Genomic DNA, 16,127 nt, shown 5'->3' with positions numbered 1-16,127 from the left:
AGATCTCTCCCCTGCTCTGGGGAGATTCCCATAGGAAAAGTCTCGGATGGTTGGGGTGGGGGCAATGCAAATCCTCAGCCCCCTGAATGGCAGGAAATCAGGACTCGGGGAGTTAAGGGGTGTCTCTGTCCTGCTGGAGGGAGCACATCTGGAGAGCAGGAAGAGCACTAGTGGCATTGTAGGAAAGACAGTGACTTCTACCTGTGAAGGTGGCTGAAGCTTCTGGCAGACACTAGAGTCCCGGATCCTTACACCTCCTTTGCGGAGCCTTTTCCTAGGAATAAAATAAGGACACCACACAGAGAATGACATTTGAATCCCAGGTCTGGGATCCAGGGAAAAGGGATGATCTCAGCCAGGCTACGTACCAGGAACCTGATTTTGGTCCCAAGAGCCACAATTACCCAGAGGAGGTTTTCTTCCCCATTTGCTTTCAGGTTATTTACTCACAGTATTCATTTGTCTGCTTTGCCGGGTCTCCACTCTCTGCAGCTCTTCACTGGTTTTAGTAACAGTCTTTCAGTTTTTGCTTCTGTTTCCTCTTCTTACAGGGTAGCATCTGCTTAGCACTTTTTTAAAAAATAAAACAATTCAAAACAAAATCCTGATCCTATATTGAAGAGGAAGGTTCCTGAGAATTTGGCTGCAGAACTTTAGTGTCTGCATATTTCAGTCCCTATTATTTATTCAGGTGCAGGTCTGATGCCATCTGCGCCCCCAAGAACGCCCATATGATGCACGGGGGGGGCTTAGAATACCTGTTAAAAGAGAAGAAGAGAGTAGATTAAATGGTGGGGAAATCAACCAATGCATCAGCACGTCTCTGCATCATTGAAGCACCAGGCATGGGAGCGAAACAGGTTAAAAATCCCCATGGTTCTTTCCCACTAGACAGACGTCCAGAAAGAAAAAGGCCTTGAGCCAATTATTTCCTTACACTCAGAAGGGGTGAAATTCAGCCCTATGCAGACAGCCAGGGCAAGGTCTGTGCATCACAGCGGGGTTAAGTGGCACTTCACTGCCCAGGTGCTGGGAGACTTCGGTGGCAGTTTTCCTCCTGGATTGGAACAGCCGGCTGGAATCCTGTGAGGTACAGAGCAGAGAGAGGTTAGGGCCACAACGTTCACCTCAGAGGCTGAGCTTCTGCAGACTTTTGGGATGTTCCCATCTGAGGAGGAGGATTTTGGCCAGCCCCAGCTCAGAGCTTTCAGTCACTTCAACCAGTGATTCTCTGGCACAGTTGATCTAAAGCAGCTGAACTTTTCAGGCCTTGCCCCCATCTCTGACCCCCCCTCGCACCTCGCATTGCCCTCTAACAGACCTGTCCCTTCTCTCGATCCCTGCCAAGCCCAAATACAGAGCCTAGCCCACGCCCCTCCTCTCTTAGACCCTCTCCTCACACGACCCTCCCCTACCTTTGACAGACTGATCCCGGTGCCCTTTACCCAGCTCCCGGAGAAATCATGGCTCCTCAGGACAACCTGGGAGTGGATGGTTCCAACCTCTGTGTGGGGTGCGTGGTTTTCCGTCTAAGCATCACTGAGAGCCAGCACGTCTCAATTTCACAGGACGAGTGAAGTCTAGGAAGCGCTGCACTTCTTGAGGACTTCCAACTTCGCCCCATTTATGAATGGCTTCCACCTTATTTGGATCAATCGTAACATCTTCTGGGGAGAGAATGTACCCTAAAACTCTGTGGAGAGTTGGCTGGAGGTTCCGCTTTTCCAATTCTGTGTTGAGACCGTGCTTCCGAAACCTCTCCAGGTTCGGATGTGCTGCGTGTGCTGCTCTGGGTTCTCCAAAAAGAGACGTATGTCACCCGAATAGATGACACTGTCCCCAAATACATCACTGATGAGTGTTGCAAGGTCAGGGGACCATTAGTTAGCTCAAATAGCATATCAGACCGTTAAAATGTCCATTGTGTGTTTTGAAATCTGTCTTCCATTTGTCTCTTGCCCAAACGAGCCTTAGAATCATAGAATCTCAGGGTTGGAAGGGACCTCAGGAGGTCATCTAGTCCAACCCACTGCTCAAAGCTGGACCAAACCTAACTAAATCAAAAGCTTTGCTAAAGTCCAGAAATGGCACATCCACTGCTTTCCCCTCATCCATAGAGCTGGTTATCTCATCATAGAAGGCAATTAGGTTAGTCAGGCATGACTTGCCCTTGGTGAATCCATGCTGACTGTTCCTGATCACTTTCCCCTCCTTTAAGTGATTCAGAATTGATTCAGGATTCCCTTATGATGAGGTTCAACAAGGACAAGTGCAGAGTCCTGCACTTAGGATGGAAGAATCCCATGCACTGCTACAGACTAGGGACCGAATGGCTGGGCAGCAGTTCTCAAGAAAAGGACCTACGGGTTACGGTGGACGAAAAGCTGAATATGAGTCAACAGTGTGCCCTTGTTGCCAAGAAGGCTAATGGCATTTTGGGTTGTATAAGTGAAATCCTTGCTTAGATTGGAAATCCTTGCAGATGAAGGTTGATGAAACCCTTTGCAGATTTCCTGTGAGCCAACAATTGTGGGATTCACAGCAGAGGGTAATGGTTTCAAATGATCACTTTGTTCAGGAGCTGATTGTCTAAAGAGAGGCGTAGCAGAGTCCCACATTTCTTCATCCCCAAAAGGGCCTGCTCTTAGGACTGGTTTTCATGACTGTATGCAGGGAGATCCAATAATTCTGGTCCCAACAATGCGTAAATACAGGGAAAAGCAACTTTCAACCAAGGTGGTAGGTCAACAGCGCAGTCATAGTCCCGGTCCAGAGGTAACGAGTCCACATTTCTTTCCACGTTATCCATGTAATCTTGGTATTTATCAGGAATGCCACCATTAATCAAACCCTAACCCCTCCCCTTGACCCTCCCAAGCCCTACCCGTTGACCCCTTAGTCCCTCCCACCTGTCACCGAAAGTCCCGCCCCATGGGGGGTTTTAACTCCGCGGTCAAGGAGGCCACATGACTGGAAGCAAGGTGTGTCATGTGACCCCTCTAAGAACTCCTCCCACCACTCTCTACCAATCAGGATGGGTTTCATCCCAGAAGGACCACCCTGAGAGGAGATTTGACCAATCAGGGTGAGTTCCGAGGTGGGGTGACCCATCCAGAAGTGGGTCGTGTGACCCCTCTAAGAACTCCTCCAACCGCCATCTACCAATTAGGATGGGTTTGACCCGATAGGACTGCCCTAAGAGGAGATTTTGACCAATCAGGGAGAATTCCGGGGCAGGGTGACCCATCCGGAAGTGGGCCGTATCACCCCACGAAGAACTCCTCCCAAGGCCCTCTGCCAATCAGAGTACAGCACCATTACCACATAAGTCCCAGCACCGGACAGATGAGGCCATCTCTTACCAAGGACACATGGTTTAGAAATCGTGGGAAGGCTGCTGAGAGGCAACCTGGACTCCTTCACCATCCCCGTGAGAACTTCAGACTGTCTTCATCCCGAGGGTGACCATCAGCGGAGAAAGCGCTACATCAGCAACAGTGCCGAGGAGGAGGAGGAGGAGGGAGTGACTGAGGGGAGCCCTTCGGCCCAGCCATTGATGGATAAACCAGAACCGGAACCCCAAACCCAACTGCTTGTGAGACACCCCAATGAGCATGGTGGCCTCTCTTTGTCCACCCCCTTAGAGGTGGAATGCGATTGAGGCTCAGGGGTGTCACCGGTGGAGAAGGTGAACAGAAAAGACGTCACACAGGTAAATGAATGATTATCATAGAATCATAGAATCTCAGGGTTGGAAGGGACCTCAGGAGGTCATCTAGTCCACCCCCCTGCTCAAAGCAGGACCAAACCCAACTAAATCATCCCAGCCAGGGCTTTGTCAAGCCTGACCTTCAAAACCTCTAAGGAAGGAGATTCCACCACCTCCCTAGGTAACCCATTCCAGTGCTTCACCACCCTACTAGTGAAAACGTCTTTCCTAATGTCCAACCTAAACCTCCCCCTCTGCAACTTGAGACCATTACTCCTTGTTCTGTCATCTTCTACCACTGAGAACAGTCTAGATCCATCCTCTTTGGAACCCCCTTTCAGGTAGTTGAAAGCAGCTATCAAATCCCCCCCTCATTCTTCTCTTCTGCAGACTAAACAATCCCAGTTCCCTCAGCCTCTCCTCATAAATCATGTGCTCCAGCCCCCTAATCATTTTTGTTGCCCTCCGCTGGACTCTCTCCAATTTATCCACATCCTTCTTGTAGTGTGGGGTCCAAAACTTGCTAAGGGTGCAGTCCACACCATCCTCCAGATCGTTAATGAAGTACCTGCGGCAGGGGGTCCGAGCTGGACATGCGAGGGAGGGGTCTTCAGTGCTGCCCCACGGAGCACAGCCCCCGCAGGGCTTCAGGCACCTGGCCCAAGACCCTGATATTAAACAGCTGGACCATGACTTAGGCTGTGATGTCCCCCTGTTGCAAGGGAACAAGGATCAATCAGAGACTCCGACACCCATGAGAACGAAGGGTATTAATGGCACCGGGAGCCAGCAACATTTCCTGCCTATGTCTGAGGGACGGATTCCCCCGCCCAACCCCAAGACGAAATCTTGTCTCTTCTCTAGTGACTTCCATCCCCTCTCCCACCATTGTGGAATGAACTCCTGCCTCCACTCCTCTCAGTCCCCCCGTGAGAACTGTTCTACCTCCCAACCCAGCGGAAATCCAGCTCCGCTCCCCAGAGTCCCCTCAGCCACCCTTGCCCCCTCCAGCTGAGGGGCTGGGAGGCTTTGGGCAGTAGTGCCGGGGGGTGAGAGGAAGTGGACACCTTTCCCCAAGGGATCTCCATGTCCTTAACATGATGCCATGGGCAGTGGCTCTGGTGAATGGGGCACTTATGCAGCCTCTGCTGACTGACTCCTCCAGTTCTCCCAGAGCAGGTGGGGGCTGGGATAACATGATACCAGAGCTCTAGGAACCGGCATGAGGCCCCAAGGGGGATGAAAGGCTCACACAGGTGGCTAGGGGAGTTGGCAGCCCCTAGCATGAGCAATGGCAGCGTGTCATGCTGATGTGATGCCTGTTAGGAAATAGCCTTGCTGGGGAGCTGGGTCTGCCCTGCTTTGAGCTGCTCAGGGGACAAGCTGGCACCGACCAACGGCACCTGTCTGGGGTCACCCTCTCCTTGCTCCCTGGTCAGCGCATGGGGATGGGATGGGAGTGATTTTCAATGGCCTGGAGGTGAAAGGCCCTGGGGGTCTCTCCCCAGGTGACCCCTCTTTGGTTACCTCGTCCTCTAGCAGCTGGCCAGCTTCCCCCAGGATGGAATAGGTCAGCACCAGGCCAGCCTGGCTGACATGGAGGAGGGGGTGGTGGATGGCCAGCAGGCCCGCCTGGAGGAAACTGCTCTTCTGGTCTTCGCTGAATATTTCTCCGAAGACCTAAAACCAAAAGAACCAGAGCCCTTGCAATGGCCCAGAACCAGGCTCCAAATCCCTCGTGTGTCTCACAAGGTGGAAAAGAGTCCTTGGGCAGCCAACCTTTGGGGTCCCATGGACCAGGAACCCCCTTCAGTAGGAGGCTGCAGGCACTGAGGCCTCCAATAGCTCTTATGGAGCAGGATTCACCACAGGCGCCAGGAGATGCTGGGAATGTGTCTGCACGCTCTGGAACCCAGCTCACACAGACAGCCCAGGACCCCTGCTGCTCCCAGCAGCGATAGCTCCTGCAGCTCACCCGCTAGAGGTTCGGGGTCTTTTAGATCTGGTTCATTCCCACGCCTCACCCCATGGACATTCCCAGGAGCCTCACATACTCTGTGGAAATAAGGAGCAGGCTTTTGCCCTGTGTCCATGACACACTCACTGCAGGGGAAGACAGCTCCACACCTGAGCTGCTGCAATGCACCGGCGGAGAGTCCTTACCTCTCCCACCCTGGCCAGGTTTCTATACCCCAGGCACTCGGGGTCATGGAGCTCGTCCCAGCACCACAGGTCTGGGGCCTCTCTGGTGTTGAGCCCTGGGGGAGAAAGACACACCCATTGGGGAGGTTTGACCTTCCACTTTCAGTGCCTGTTTCCTTCTGGGTGCACACTGGCCAGGCTCCTCCTGGCATCCACGGCCCAATGGAATCGCAGGGTCCATGCCAGGCGGGTTAGTACCAGAAGGGGGATTTGTTTCAGCCATCACAGTAATCATGTAACCCTTACAGTCATTGTGCTCTGGGAGTGGGTGCCTGTTCATGGGGGTGTCTAATACTGAGAACCCCCCACACCCACTGAAGTCAGGATCTGGCCCTGGCTACTCGACTGGTGACACCCTACAAGCTTTGTGTCCATCCCCTGTGGTGCCTGCTCCTGCCCCTGCCCTCATGATGGGCTCTTTCCCTCCATGTGTCTCAACAGCTCCGTTCCTGTCCCCTCACGAGCTGGCTGCCCCGTACGGGGGTGGGTTGATTTCCCTGGGCTGGGGGACAGAGCCGGGCTCTGAGATAAAGCAGCCAATTTCCCTGGCACTTTCACACTCATCTCCCTAATTCAGAGAAAGGGGGAGAGAAAGAGTCACCATCTAAGCTGGGGTCGGTCTCAGAGGAGGGGGCTTCTTTCTGTAGGGTCCCAGTGCCCAGCAGAGGGAGTCTCAAAGGAGGGGCCTTGTTTCTATTGGGGTTCCTCTTCCCTGCTACAGCGGGTCTAAGCAGAGAGGCCTTAGTTCTACAGGCGTCCCAATGGCCAGCTGGAGCTAGTCTCCCAGAGGCTCGTTTCCATGGGGTCCCATTGCCCAGCTGGGTTTCTTACCCTCTTCTGAAGCAGGAGCCAGTAAAGCCAATAGATCCCACCCCTGGCATGCCGACTGATGTCACTGGCTGGGTGGGATACACAGAGACCCAGCTGCAGCACTAATTCACCTGCCTTGGAGAAGGTGGAGGAGGTCTGGTGGAAGGAGGAGGAGAGGGGAATCCATCACCATTCTCCCTTCAGCTCCCCAGCGCCCCTGGACCTGAGCTCTGCTCCCATCCCTCTGTAGGAGGCGCTGGGGGAGAGGAGCGAGAACCCTCTTCCTCTCTACCCCCAAGGGAGCTTGGAGCAAAGGGAGCAGGGCAAGGGCCCTCGCTGAGGAGTCGCTGCCTCGCTGCTCCAGAACAACAAGGGCCCTGAGGCCAGGCACGACCCTGCCAGCCAGCGGCCTATGGAACGCAGTCCCTTATGGACCCAGGGGGGACCAATTAGCCAGGGGATGAGGAACTTGACTCTGCAAGATGCTGGGGTCAGAGGTCACTTACGTCAAATCCGGGCAGGGAGGTGGCAAACTGGAGCAGGGCCGCGCTGGTCTGGACGGCCCTGGCTCTCTCCTGGGTGTTGTTTGACAGGAGAGAGCGATGGACATGCTGCGGGAGAAGGAGGCAGGGGAGGGTCAGCGGGCAGGCGTACATGCTCTACAAACCAGCCTCTCCCCCTCCCCAAGGGGCTCAGACTTTGTGCTCAGGGTGGAGTAGCCGAGCCCTGGTCGCAGAGCTTGAAAAGGGGGTTCATGACACTGCCCATGTCTTGCTGGGCACAAGCTCCTTGTCTCTCCAGGATGGGACAATGGCCAGTCTTGGGGCTGGTCTATTTGCTCTGAACCCCTGATCCATGAACAGCACATCAGGAACAAGGCACATGCCCTGGACCCCAGACCCAACTTGCAAAGGCCTCGGTACGATGGATGGAACAGCCCTGAGGACAATCCCTCCGGGAACTGCAGTGTCCCTAGGACATAAGAGCTGATTCCCTGAGGCTCCTCCTGTATCTCAGGGTCTCCCTACTGAGAAGCCAGTGACTTTTCTCTGAGGCCCATGTCCTGCATCTCACAGAGGTTTCAGTCTCTCAGGCCCCAGCCAGCCCTGGTGCTCCCTGTTAGTGCTCAATGCAACCGTGCAAAGCTGTGACTGACAGTCCCAGCTCCTTCCCCCTGCACTGGCAGCTCTGGGAAAGTGTGGCCGGCTGGGTCCAAGCTGGGAGGATACAATGGAAACGTGGCTCTTCTAGTCTCTCCTTTGCTGCCCTTCCACAGGGTTCAGCGGCAATTCCACCCCAGACTGTCCCATTCTACTCACCTCCAGGAGGTGCTGCAGCTTCTCCATGGTGGGGGTCTCTGTCAGAAGGCCCCTGAGCAGGATGTCCAGGCTCTGCGAATAATGGATGTACAGAGCCTGCAAAAAGAGGGAGCACCCGTCAGTCATGGGACATGGGGCTACACCAGTCAGGGGACAATTAGGAGGATTCTCCAGGAGCCCTGGCAAGACTCAGAATGCACATCCTGGCCTCTCCCATTCACATCACTCCAGGGACACTTAGCAAGAGTTCACGGCCGGATGCCTGCTGCCTCGTCAATCCTTGCTCTTAGCAGTTCTCTGTGCAGGGCCTGCTACCCAGCAGAGTATGGGCCAGGCAAACTGCAATGGGTGGGAAGTAGGAGAATGAGGAGAGGAGGGAAGGTCTGGGATCAGCCATGGAGGGGTAACGCAATCCCCTCTGGAGGGAAGGGGCCCCGCTGCCAGTTTGTCCCAGGCCTGTTCCCAGCTCTGCCCACCCCTCCCCTAGTCTCAGCAGCTCCATCAAAGCGAGGGAGCAGGGACCAGAGCCTGCTCCTGCTCCTGGGCCAGAGAAGTAGGATCAGGACCTACCCGGAAGTGTGTGGTGTCCTGCCCAGTGCCCAGGCTGCACATCCTGTTCAGAAGAGCCCGCAGGAGGCGAGATTCTAGCTCCAGGGCGAGCGGTGGCTTCAGTTTGCTGGCAGGAGAGAGGAGCCCATGTTACACTTTGCAGCACCAGCGTGGCACTGGCACTGCCATGGCCATGGCCCCCTCCCCCGCAGTGATCCCCTCCCTACGGCCGCTGTAACGTTCCTGGAGTGAAATCAACGACCCAGACAGGAAAGAGGGGACGCTCCTGCCTCCTCTGCTGGGGGATGGGAACAGCCACAGTCGGGTGGAACCTAGGCAGGGGTGGAGCTGTGACTCCCGGCTCTGGGCCAGGTCAGCACCAGGGTTAGGGCAGCTGGATGGGAGGATCCTGGTACCTGAGACTGCAAACTGCGGCCATGGAGCTGGGCATGATGGAGCTTGGCTCTGACGGACAAGGGAGATTTTCAATCAGCTCCTGGGAGACCCCAAGGAAACAAAACTGCATGTGAGACTCATGCCCTGCAGACGCACTGGCACTTCCCCGGGAGGAGCCCCAAGTGCTCTGCAGAAACAGCCAGTGTCACCCCCACCCCCAACCAGCTGGGCCCCCCATTCCTCCCATCCATCAAACTTCCTTCCCCCTCTCCCCCCACAACTCCGCCCTCCCCTCCCCCACTGCCAGCTCCCCATCAGTGTCACAATTATCCCCTTCCCTGCTCCCCAGCGCTCCGCCCCGGGACCCCCCGTCTTCTGCTTCCTACTCCGGCCCCACTAACGCTTCCTCCCATGTCCGGCTCCCATGCCCCAGGGCCGGGCACGGGCTCCCACTCACCGCAATGCTCTCCACGAGGGCCGCTTTGGAGACCGGGGGCTCCAGGGTGTCCCGCCCCTGCTTCTGTGCCGAGAAGCAGAGACGCGGCACAGCGTGGAGGAAGCGGAGCTGTTCAGCCCTGTCCGCCACCAGCTAGGAGTGGGGTGGTGGGAGAGAGAGAGACAGCCTGTTACATAGGGACCTCCCCGCCCAACCCAAACCAGCTCCAGGGCTCAGGACCTCCATGGGGTTGGACAGAGAAAGCCGCCCCCTTCCCGAAACCAGTGTCGCCCTGCACAGACATGGGGTTGGAACTGGGACAGTGTCTGCGGGGAGCAGAAACCTTGGCCTGTGTGGGACAAATGTCCCCACTTTGGGGTGCCAGATAACAGAGGAGATGTGTCCCCCCATTGGGGGTGAGGGATTCTCTGGGACAAGACCCCCCTGACTGGGTGGGGATGGAACAAGGAGCAGGACAGACTCGGTGGCAGCGCAGCTGGGGGATTTTTGTACCTCAGCTCTGCCCTGGAGGTGCTGCTGGATCACCGTGATGGGGGACAAATCCTCCTCCTCCTCCTCCTCCTCCTCCTCAGGCCATGACACCTGGGCACTGGGGGTGTCTGCACCAGGGAGGGAAGGAGAAAGTTTAATCCCTTCTGCTGCTGGGGGGATGCAGTGGACAGAGAAGGCTCCACGTTTCCCCTTTCTCTGTAAGGAGCCCCATGGCGGCGAGGGCCCCACCCTGCCCCTCCCAGAGACGCCCTCAGCCCCATCAGCCTCAGGGCCCCGTAGCAGTCAGCGCCCCCCCCCCCCAACATGATCAGGGGAGGCTGGAGCTCCCCGACTCCGCCCAGCATCCCCTGCCTTGGGGCGTGGCTGTGCCACCCCCACTGGTGTTAGTGGGGCTCACGTGGGTCAGTCCCGGCGCCTTGGTGAGCCGATGGGCACAGGGTGTTACTAGTCCCCCACTGCCCCAGTCCTCCTCCCTTTCCCCTGGGTCTCTCCTCACCTCCAAAGAGGGAGCCTAGCAACACAGGGCTGCCAGACCCCACGGAGGAGCTGCTGGCCCTGCAGGAGAATACAGAGCTGCTGGTGTTTGTCCCGCAGTTGCTCAACTCCTGCTCTGGGCTGGGAGGAGGCGCCGCAGGTGCCAGGGTGGGGCAGGCAGGAGGCTCCTCCATGGCCAGGGTGGGGCTGGCGGGAGGCTCCGCAGTTGCCAGGGTGGTGCTGGCGGGATGCTCCTCTGGGGCCAGGGTGGTGCTGGCGGGAGGCTCCTCTGGGGCCAGGGTGGTGCTGGCGGGAGGCTCCTCTGGGGCCAGGGTGGTTGGCGGCTCCTGCTGGGCCCTGGGCGCAGCTCCTGGCTCCTTGGCTTCCTGCAAAGGAAGCCCCAGAGCTGCCATCCCCGGCTCCTGCCCTCCCCTGGCTCTCTCCTCCACAGCTGAACATGGGGCCACCTCCGTTTCATCCCAGAAGGTGCCGCAGGGTCAGCTAGAGGAGCTGCTGTCTTCCGCCTCCTCCAGCAGGCGAAGCAGCTCCTCTCTTTCCCCTGGCCACGAGCCTCTTCCCCGCCCGCGGGAACAGAGGGGCTGCTCTCCACCTGGGCAGGCTGGCTGATGTCTTCTTCTGGCTGTGGAGCCACCTGCCCGGCCTCCCTCCTGATCATCTGCCTGATTCGCTCCATCCTGGAACTGAGTGGGGAGCAGCCATGAGTCTGGCTTCAAAGCAGCCTCTCATTAACGAGCCTGCCTGCTCCCCTGCCCACCTCCCCTCTGCTGAGGCAATTTCTCCTCCCGACACATCCCACTGCAGGGCACAGGAACCCTCAACCTGGTGAACAAACCCTGACAAGGAACGGGCTGGGAGTCCTAGTGATGGGATATTCCCACCACACTGGGGATGGCTCTGGAGAACTCCACTTACTTACTCTAGATCAGATGGAGCAGAATGGCAGATGCTCAGGGTTGCTCCTCCCTTCACCCTCCTCGATCTCCGCACCCAGGTGGCCGGCAACGGGTGCCGCTCAATGCCCTGCCAGCAGGGCAAGGGGTAGAGTCCAGAGATTGAAACTGGCTGTGAAAACAATACAATGCCACTAGCGGAACGCTCCTGGGACACTCCATAGCTGTACCTGGGGCCATCTCCATTTGGGCCCAGAAGGTGCCTCAGGGTCAGCTAGGGGAGCTGGGGTCTTCCTCCTCCTCCAGAAAGCCAGAGCTGGCAGTGCCAGCAGGACTCAATTACCAGTCTCCCTGGCTCCGAGTGGGACCTGTTGTAGTGACTGACGGATTTGCTCCTTGTCCCCCATCCAAAGCCAATAACACATCTCTGGGTTGGCAGTCATGAGTTAGACCTTCTCAGCACCCCTGTGTCTCCCGCAGCCCTCAGCTGTTCCTTGGATTGCGGTGGCTTGGACGGTAACAGGAGTGGATATTGTTACTGGCTCACTGGGTGGTTCTAGCCAATGAGGGTCTCAGTCTAGCCTCAGAGGCCCACACTCCGAGACACTACAGGTCAGGGTGGATTGATTTCATTCCAAATGGTTTGTAGTTGTATTTTTGAGTTATTTTCCTAATGAGGGATTGATTCTCATGAAATTCTTAGTGGTGGCCGATGACACAACACGGAGCAATGGTCTCAAGTTGCACTGTGGAAGGCTTAACTTGGCTATTAGGAAACACTACTTCACTAGGAGGGTGGTGAAGCCCTGGAATGGGTTCCCTATGGAGGTGGTGGAATCTCCATCCTTACAAGTTTTTAAAGGTCAGCTTGACAAAGCCCTGGCTGGGATGATGAAGTTGGGGTTGGTCCTGCCTACAGCAGGGGGTTGGACTAGATACCTCCTGAGGTCTGTTCCAGCCCTAGTCTTCTATGATGCTAGGAATAGGGATCCATTCAAACATGTTGACTTGCTGGTTTTGCAGGATACAAAAAAACAAAAAGGTTGACTGAACCATTTGTTTTCATTTCAAACAAACTGAGGTAAAGAAGAATCTCTAGTTCGTGCACTGAACTGATTGTTCCTGCTCATAACGTCCTTCCAGATTTTAGAAGTAGTAGCTCACACCTCCTCCTCTCTAGCCTTTATTCATATTTTACAAGGGGAAAAGAAGCCTTCATCCTTTTTCAACTCCCAATCAGTTTCTTACATTTGAATGAAGTAGCTGCATCAACTGGAATGAAGAAAATATTCTTTCTGCACCCGCAGAAGAGGCTAGTGCTGCCAAAGTCTGGCTGAGTGTTTCAATAACTTCTGGACTCCCAGGTGCTTAGGCAATGACTTCCAACAGTTCAGTGCTTTGACTTCCTCTGACACTTGGCAGCAAACATGAACTTCTTCATATATGTAGTTATTTAAATTACTTTAATAGGCTGGAGCAACTAGAGGCCTTAACATCACTTGTCATCATTTCAAATTTTATACTGGATAAGTTTAAAAAAACAACAACACTTTTTCAATATAAATTTAAAAAACCCAGTTTAAATAAAAATAAAATCTCTTTTGGGGGTAGGGGGGTTGGGTAGTGAAAAAGCCACTGATTGGTCTTGCCCTTGATTTTAGAAGAACTACTTCATCTGAGAGAATCAGAAACTGCTTGTATTCTAGTCAAGGAGAGGAGGCAGCAAAATTCATCCTAGCAGTAATCTGTTGGGCCTTATTTGCTCAGTCTTAAACAAACAAGTGTGCAAAACTCTAGCTAGTCTCTTTTATGTAGGCCCAGCTAAGAGGTGGTGGGAGGGGCAGGAATGCTGTCTCCGTCCCGGATCCAGTAGCAATTGCACAGGATATTGCCACAAAACCTACATTTTACTGCCAAACTCTCTAAGCCAGTCCTCTTCTGTGCTTCCTGGTTTCTAAGTTTCAAATCCACAAAACCTTCCCCTTGACAGTCACTGCCCAGGTGGTGCAGCAGGCAGAGGAACCTGAGCAGTAACATTGTGACACCAGAGGTAACTCAGCCACCTGTCGCTCCCCAACTCCACTAACCCTGAGCAAAAACCCGAAGCCTGAGCCCTGCCTTGGGCATCGCTCCCACGGAAACCTGCAGGCTCATTTACTGACTTATGCAAATCACCTGTGGAGAGTTAGCACTGACTGGCTGAATTCACTCTCAAGTCACAACGCCCTTCAGCTTACAGCACGAATGGAAGGGACACAGGGTGGAAATCAGGCTTTTCTGGTGGCCCGTTTTCCAATTGAGAAGAAGGGACCAGAGGGAAGGAGGAAGAGGGAAGCAAAATGGCCACATTCCAAACGCCAACAGCGAGTCACAGATTAATTCCAAGCCCAGAGGAAACCACTGTCGTCTGACTTTGTTTCACTTCGGCCATAGAATGTGCCTCAAAATAATTCCCATAGGAATTAGAGCAGGTTTTTTAGTAAAACAGCCAAGTTTGATTTTAAAAGAGGCCAGTTGTGGAAAATCCAGCACAACCCTCAGTGAATTGCTCCAAACTCTGATGTTAAAAATGCTCCTCACCTTATTTCCAATGTGTATTGGTCTAGCTTCAACTTCCAGCCATTATCTGCTCATAACCTTTATCTGGTAAAGGGAAGATGGAGGCTTGCTGCAGCAAGGCTACAGGGCTCTGCGAGGTTCCCCCTGCCCCGCATCCTTGTCCTGCCTGGCTGTTGGCAAGGGAGCTCTGTGAGGTCACAGACGCCTCACTCATAGAATCAGAGACTATCAGGGTTGGAAGGGACCTCAGGAGGTATCTAGTCCAACCTCCTGCTCAAAGCAGGACCATTTCCCAACTAATTGTCTTTGCTCAATGGGCTGAGTTCCTGCCAAAAGCTTTTGTGAAGTCACTGCCACACCCACCTTTCCCTGGCAGGCCTGACCTCTGCCCCTGGCCAGCCCAGCTGGATGTTTGAGCTGCACCCCGGATCACCCCACTTGCTCATTATTGATTCTGGGGAGCAAGCAGGCTACCCAGTAAAACAGCAGAGTCTGTTCCACACCCCACACTGAGTTTTTCATAGAGGCTGTGAAACAATTGTTGTGAAACAATTCACTCTCCTAATGTGGACTCTATTTCAGGGGCTATGAAATTTCACACTCTTAGCACCCAATTAGGCCCAATTGCTTATAATTCACTAAAAGGCACCTTCCCAACCAGTTATGATGGTAGGACACCAGGAAACAGAGACTCCACCTCTCCCCTGGGTAATTTCTTCCAGTGGCTAGTCTCCCTCGCTGTCATAATTACATTGGAAATTGACAACCTCTGATAAGGGCCCAATTTATGACAATCTTTTAAATAATTTAAATAGAAGAGAAAAAATAACATTCAGTAGAACATGTTCACTGCCAAGCTTTTCAGACAGTTGCATCACTGATGTGATAGCTAAGGCCCCGGAAGCAAAGCTAGCTGAAATGCTAACCCAGCTTTGGGCAGCAGTAGCTTCCTTGAAAGGTGCAGAAAATATTGTCTTCCTTTCAGTTTATTCAAATCGTTCAGTTCAATCGACTAATTTGTTGAAATTCAAGAAAGCCATTGGGAAGTCACAAAACAGGGAAACTTGTTTTCCTCCCTCAATCTATGGATAAAAACTAGGGGATAGATCTACTGGTTCATCAATCTAGAAACATGTGGAGACAAGAATGTATCATTTCTGTTCACGAACAGCACAGCAAATTGCCTTTGTTTAAGAAATCTGTTAGTTTGAAATGCAAAACATTTTGATACAACTTCTTTCTTATGCTTCTGTTTCTAGCTCTGGCATGGCCTTGCTGTGTGACCAAAGAGAGGTCACTTCTTTTCTCTTTCCCTCGGTATCCTGGGGGAAGGAGAAAGTTCTCTCAGTCCTAGCAGGAGAGAGATTTGAGCAAGTCAGGTGCATTAGGGTCCTCGTGCTCTAAAGGACAATGGGCGATTGTTGTTTGGGGCAAGAATCCCGACGGATTTGTTACTTGTCCCCCAACCAAAGTCATGAGTTAGACATTCTCAGCAACCCTCTGTCTCCCGCAGCCCTCAGGTGTTCCTTGGATTAGGGAGGCTTGGATGCTAAGAGAACTGGAATTATTTTACTGGCTTCTTGGGTGTTACTAGCCCATGAGGGTCTCAGTCTGGCCCCCTAGGCCCACACCCCAGACACTAAAGATCAGGATGGGTTGATTTCACTCAAAGTTTTGTGTATTTGCATTTTTGAATTATTTTCCTAAAGAAAGATTGATTCTCATGAAATCTTAGAGCTGGCAGATGACAGAACAAGGAGCAATGCTCTCAAGCTGCAGTGTGGAAGGCTTGGATATTAGGAAAAACTTTTTCCCTAGGAGGGTGGTGATGCCTTTGAGTCTGCTAGGATAGAGTCCCCTATCTTGTATCTATATCTAAAGCCTATATTTTTTCTTACCTTCTACACAGATGACAACGTCTTTGAAACAAATTCCACACGGGAATGACAAACACACGCACAGAATCTCCTGCACACCAATGTCTCTTGGTCCTCGGCGAGAGACCGCGAGCTGGAGGCTTGCTGCAGCAAGGCTACAGGGCTGTCTGAGGTTCCCTCTGCCCCGCATCCCTGTCCTGCCTGGCTGTTGGCAAGGGAGCTCTGTGAGGTCACAGACGCCTCATCATCTTTGCCCAATAGGCTGAGTTCCTGCCAAAGGCCTTTGTGATGTCACTGCCACACCCACCTTTCCCTGGCAGGCCTGATGTCTGCCCCTGGCCAGCCCAGCTGGGTGTTTGAGCTGCAGCCCGG

At 53.8% G+C, this 16,127-nt stretch overlaps 1 long non-coding RNA gene across 1 annotated transcript; it reads right to left on the bottom strand.

The window, feature by feature from the left end:
- Positions 1–9,989: 9,989 nt before the first annotated feature.
- On the bottom strand, positions 9,990–15,914 carry LOC120394575. Its single transcript, XR_005592345.1, has 4 exons — positions 15,777–15,914; positions 11,346–11,491; positions 10,431–11,109; positions 9,990–10,041 (listed from the first exon to the last, which is right to left on the bottom strand). It is a non-coding gene; the product is annotated as an uncharacterized LOC120394575 (long non-coding RNA).
- Between the last annotated feature and the right edge of the window lie 213 nt (positions 15,915–16,127).

Source organism: Mauremys reevesii, unplaced genomic scaffold (genome assembly GCF_016161935.1).
Source record: "Mauremys reevesii isolate NIE-2019 unplaced genomic scaffold, ASM1616193v1 Contig67, whole genome shotgun sequence".
In the NCBI taxonomy this organism is placed as follows: Eukaryota; Metazoa; Chordata; order Testudines; family Geoemydidae; genus Mauremys; species Mauremys reevesii.
The sequence above is the reverse complement of the archived record's forward strand: the minus strand, read 5'-3'. Positions and strand labels throughout refer to the sequence as shown.